The sequence below is a fragment of the Neomonachus schauinslandi genome, chromosome 5 (assembly GCF_002201575.2).
Source record: "Neomonachus schauinslandi chromosome 5, ASM220157v2, whole genome shotgun sequence".
Lineage (NCBI taxonomy): Eukaryota > Metazoa > Chordata > Mammalia > Carnivora > Phocidae > Neomonachus > Neomonachus schauinslandi.
The window spans coordinates 103112927-103118803 of record NC_058407.1 but is presented as its reverse complement, the minus strand read 5'-3'; the positions used below and the strand labels follow the sequence as shown (position 1 = coordinate 103118803).

The following is a 5877-nucleotide window of genomic DNA, read 5'->3' as shown; positions in this document are numbered from 1 at the left end:
GGATTTTTGGCTCAACTTTTCCCCCAATATTTTATTATGAAAAATTTCAAACATACAGAAAAAAACAGTTGAAAGAATTGTACAGTGAACATGTATATACTTGTTACCTATATATATATTCTACAGTTAACATTTCACTTTATTTGCTTTATCATTTACCTATCCATCTAACCATGTATCGATTGATCTTATATATTTCAAAGTAAGTTGTAGACATCAGTATACCTCACCTCTAAACACTTCAACCTGCATATTAATAACTAGAGTTCAATAGCTGTTTCTGATTCTTTTTATTGGGGTAAAATTTATATACAGTGAAATAAACAAACTTAAGTGTTCTATCCAATGAGCTTTGACAAAAAGACACCCCTGTAACCCAAACTTCTAACAAGAATATAGAATATTACCTTTATCCCAGAAAGTTCCCTCAAGCCCTTTCTAGTTGATCCGAATGTCTACCCTCCCAGAAGCAACTGCTCTTCTGATTTCTTTTCAACACAGATAAATTCTGCCTGTTCTAGAACTTCATCTAAATGGACTCAGACTGTATGTGATATTTGCATAAGGCTTCTTTCATTCAGCATGATGTTTTTGAGATTCATTTATTCATCCATTCATTTATGTTGTTACATATTTGTTTCAATATACTATAGTTTCTATATTTATTCTCCTGTTGATGGATATTTAGGTTATTTCCAGTTTGGAGCCATTATGAATAAAACTGCTACGAGCATTCTGGTACAAATTTTTTTTGTGTACATATGCTTTCATTCCTCTCAGATTATAAAAGAGGCATTGTTAAATGCCCGCTAAAACTTTTCCCAATGTAATGATACCATTTAACACGCCATTGACAGTATTTGAAAGCTCTAGTTGCAGGGCGCCTGGTGGCTCAGTCGGTTAAGCGTCTGCCTTCAGCTCAGGTCATGATCACAGGGTCCTGGGATCGAGCCCTACATCGGGCTCCCTGCTCAGCGGGAAGCCTGCTTCTCCCTCGCCCGCTCCCCCTGCTTGTGTTCCCTCTCTCGCTGTGTCTCTCTCTGTCAAATAAATAAATAAAATCTTAAAAAAAAAAAAAAGAAAGCTCTAGTTGCTCCAAGTCCTCATCAACATTTAGTGTTGTCAAGTTTTTTTAATTTGATAGGTGCATAGTGGTATTGGATTGTGGTTTTAATTTGCATTTCCCTAATGATTAATGATTTTGAGCGTCTTTTCCTGTGTTTCTCTTTTATATATCTTTCTTTGTGAAGTGTCCCTTCAAATATTTTGTCCATTTTTTAATTGGGCTGTTTGTTGTTTATTGAGTCATAGGCATTCTTTATACATTCTGGATACAAGTCCTTTGCATATATATATAAATATGTGTATTTATATATGTCATATACATATAAAACTTTTTATTTTGAAATAAGTTCAGACTTCCAAAATGTCACAAAAATGACATTGAGAATTCCTGTATACACTTTGCCATATTCCCCATGTTAACAGCCTTACCCTACTGCTTTATCAGTTATTCTCTCTGTATATATATATATATACACATACATGTATACATATATAAGTATAGATAGAGATATACATATATAAGTACAAATAGATAGATTAAAAATAATTTCTGATATGTAAATTGTAGGCATGATGCCTTTTTACCTCTAAATTCTTCAGTGTTCATTTACTTTTTTTTTTTTAAAGAACATTCTCTTATATAACAGCAGTATAATGATCAAATTTAGGAAATTGATGTTGACATAATACTATTACCTAAACTTTGACCCTACCAATTTTACCAATCATCCCATTAATGTCCTTTATTCTATCTGGGGTCACATATTTCATTCAGTTATGATGTGTCTTTAGTCTCCTGTAATCTGGAACAGTTCCTCAGTATTTCTTTGTCTTTTATAACCTTGACACTTTTCAAGAGTACAGGCTAGGTATTTTATAGAATTTCCCTCATTTTGGGTTTGTTTGATGTTTAGAATGAGGTTATGTATTTTTTGGCAGGAATACCACAGAAGGAAAGTTGGGTCCTTCTCAGTGCATCCCATCAGGCAGTAAATGATGTCCATTTGTGCCGTTACTGGTAATGTTAATTTTGGTCATTCAGTTAGGATAAAATCTGCCGTATTTCTCCACTGCGAAGTTACTATTTTCCTATTTGTAACGAGTAGGTATCTATTAGAAATATGTTTTGCATATTCTTTTCTCAGTATGTGGCTTGCTTATTCTTTTTTTAACAGTATCTTTTGATGAGTAGGAGTTTTAAATTTTGATGAAGTTGAATTTGTCAATTTTTTATAGTTGTTGCTTTTTGTGTGCTAACAAATATTTATCTACCTTCAAGTCACACAGATATCCTTTTGTGGTTTTTTTTCTAGAAGCTTTATAGTTTTTCTTTTTAAGATTTATTTATTGGGGTGCCTGGGTGGCTCAATTGGTTAAGCAGCTGCCTTCGGCTCAGGTCATGATCCCAGCGTCCTGGGATTGAGTCCTGAGTGGGGCTCCCTGCTCAGTGGGAAGACTGCTTTTCCCTCTCCCCAAACCCCGCCACTACTTGTGCTTGCTCTTCCTATCTTTTTCTCTCTCAAATAAGTAAGTCTTTTTTTTTTTTTAAAGATTTTATTTATTTATTTGACAGAGAGAAAGAGAGAGAGACAGCTAGAGAGGGAACACAAGCAGGGGGAGTGGGAGATGGAGAAGCAGGCTCCTGGCCGAGCAGGGAGCCCGATGCGGGGCTCGATCCCAGGACCTTGGGATCATGACCTGAGCCGAAGGCAGACGCTTAACGACTGAGCCACCCAGGCGCCCCAATAAGTAAGTCTTTTTATTTACTTATTTATTTGAGAGAGAGAGAGAGCCTGAGGGGCAGGGAAGGGCAGAAGGAGAGGAAGAGAATCCTCAAGCAGACTCCCTGGTGAGCACTGAGCCCGACTCTGGACTCGATTCCAGGATCCTGAGATCACGATCTGAGAGAAATCAAGTCTGTTGCTTAACCAACTGAGCCACCTGGGCGCCGCTATTGTTTTGTTTTTTATATTTTGGTCTCTAATCCATCTCAAATTAGTCTTTGTGAATGGTGTAAGGTAGGGTCAGGTTCATTTTTCCCCCTATGGATATCTAGTTATTCCAGCACCATTTGCTAAAAATAATTTCCTAATTGGATTGCTTTGGCACCTTCACTGAAAATCAAATAACTGCATACATGTGGGTCTAGTTTTGAACTCTCTTATTTTCTTTCTTTGTTATATTTGATTATCCTTATGTCTAGGCCCCATTTTTAAACTAATTTTATAACTGGTCAATTCAACATAATCTCTCTGGGCCTCAGTTCCTCATTTACACAATGAATTATTGTAGCTACCTGATTTGTGAGGCCTCATATTTATAAAATCCTGTAGTTCTTGGTTCTTAGCACTGCACCATCCTATTTGCGCCAATAATTTTTTTGTATTGATTCTATAGCTTGCTGGTTTCGAAAGAAGTTTGATCAGTGTAAGGAATGTGTAAATTCCCTCTCTTTCCCATAACTCTGGTGTCTCATTTCTGCCTCATAATTTCAGAAAAATGGTTTGCATTATTTGATATTGGCTAGAACTAGTAACAGATCCTGCTGTGTCTGCTGGTTTCTCTGGTAGAAATGTCTTATAAACAGAGACACCTGCCAAAAGTTAGGATCAGCTATGACAATTGGGTAGTCTATAAACAGGATAACCACATAATTTATCTTGCAAATGAGGGCACTTTTGAGATTGAAAGGGATCATAATCATCATACAATCTTATATATTAGTAATTATATATCATATATTAATTCTATAGTTTATTATACTAATTATATTTTATTATATTGTTTATTATAATTTCTATATGACATATTTTATTATATTATTAAATTATTAATCATATTTTATTGTATATTAATTATCTATAATGTGATTATATATAATTATAAGATTGTATGGTCATTATTATTTTGTCCCCAACGGGGGGGGGGAACCATGCCTGGAAGGACCACAATACCTGGTCGGTGTGTGGAGTGGACAGAACAAGCTCCTTTTTAATCTCCCTTCTCCAAAAATCCATTCAATATGTTGTCCTTGGATAGCAGATGTATCAGATATTAAGCTTATAAGAACAGATACCACACTTGATCTTAGCCAAAGGCCGAGAAGCCTTGAAACTGGTAATTATTAATAACTGTGCCTGGTCAACAGGTGTAAATCAGGAGTGCCCTGGAATGTATAGGAGCCCTGTCAATAAACCTCTTAGAACTCAAAGTCATTTATTCAATAGCCATTTTTCGGGGCGCCTGCGTGGTTCAGTCGGTTAAGCGGCTGCCTTCGGCTCAGGTCATGATCCCAGGGTCCTGGGATCGAGCCCCGCGTCGGGCTCCCTGCTCAGCGGGGAGCCTGCTTCTCCCTCTCCCTCTGCCTGCCTCTCTGCCTACTTGTTCTCTCTCTCTGTCAAAAAAAATAAATAAATAAAATCTTAAAAAAAAAAAATTCCATTCAATAGCCATTTTTCAAATGGTTAAGTCAAGCTCTGTATTGGGTGCTGGAGGGTCTAAGACAAACTGTGATTCCTGCCCTAAGGAGATTTCAGTATAGCGAGGGAAGCAGACCAAAAAAACCCAGACAACTATAGTGAGGTATTTCAGTTCCATGACAGATATTTGCCCAGGGTTCCTTGGAAGGCAGGCAGGAAAGATACTTGAGCCTGGGATACCTCGGTGGCTCAGTTGGTTAAGCGTCTGTCTTTGGCTCAGGTCATGATCCCGGGGTCATGGGACTGAGTCTCGAATCAGGCTCCCTGCTTGGCAGGGAGCCTTTTTCTCCCTCTGCCTGACGCTCCCCCGCTTGTGCTCTCTCTCTCTCTCTGACAAATAAATAGAATCTTCAAGAAAAAGAAAGAAGAAAGAAAGAAAGAGAGAAATTTGAGCTAAGTTTTTATTATTTTTTAATTTTTTAAAGATTTATTTATTTATTTGAGGGGAGGAGGGGCAGAGGGAGAGAATCTAAGCAGACTCCCCGCTGAGCACAGAGCCCGCCTCAGGGCTCAGGACTCCGTCTCATGACCTGAGATCGTGACCTGAGCCAGAGGCAGACACCTAACCCACTGTGCCACCCAGGGGCCCCTTGAGCTAAGTTTTTAAACAACAAAGTGTTACCAAAGGGTTTGCGGGAGGTAGCAGGGAGTATGTTGTAGAAAACTTTCAGGTACCAGGTGCGCAACTGGGACAATGAAAATAACAGTATCAATAACAAGTTAGATTTGCATAGCCTTTTAGAGGGTTGTTAAAAAATTGGGTTGCTTGCCTGGAAGAAAATAGCAGCACTGTCAACACAGCCAGAGGAGATGAGAATAACAACCCATAAAAGAGATGAGCAGGGGGCGCCTGGGTGGCTCAGTCGTTAAGCGTCTGCCTTCGGCTCAGGTCATGATCCCAGGGTCCTGGGATCGAGCCCCGCATCGGGCTCCCTGCTCCGCGGGAAGCCTGCTTCTCCCTCTCCCGCTCCCCCTGCTTGTGTTCCCTCTCTCGCTGTGTCTCTCTCTGTCAAATAAATAAAATCTTAAAAAAAAAAAAAAAAGATGAGCATTCAGCTCCTCGTGCAATTTCTATGGAAGCCAATCAGCAGCTGCTCCCAAGGGCTCTGTTCTCCACCCACTTCTCTTTCTGCATTCCCCCTGGATGACCTCATCCACTCCCAGTCTTTCAAAGGACAGTTCCTTGTCCTATTAAATGGGGACGTCCTCTTAAATGGGGATGACAGTCCTGGGCTTTCTGCTGAACTGCAGGTCTGAATATTCCCTGCTCATTGACTAACATTTCTCTTCCTCCCCAAATCTGCTCTTCTCCGGTGTTCTGTATTCTACAGAA

At 39.1% G+C, this 5877-nt stretch overlaps 1 non-coding gene across 1 annotated transcript; it reads right to left on the bottom strand.

Moving 5' to 3' along the window:
• Positions 1-3985: 3985 nt before the first annotated feature.
• On the bottom strand, positions 3986-4175 carry LOC123325050. Its single transcript, XR_006540215.1, has one exon. It is a non-coding gene; the product is annotated as a U2 spliceosomal RNA (small nuclear RNA).
• Between the last annotated feature and the right edge of the window lie 1702 nt (positions 4176-5877).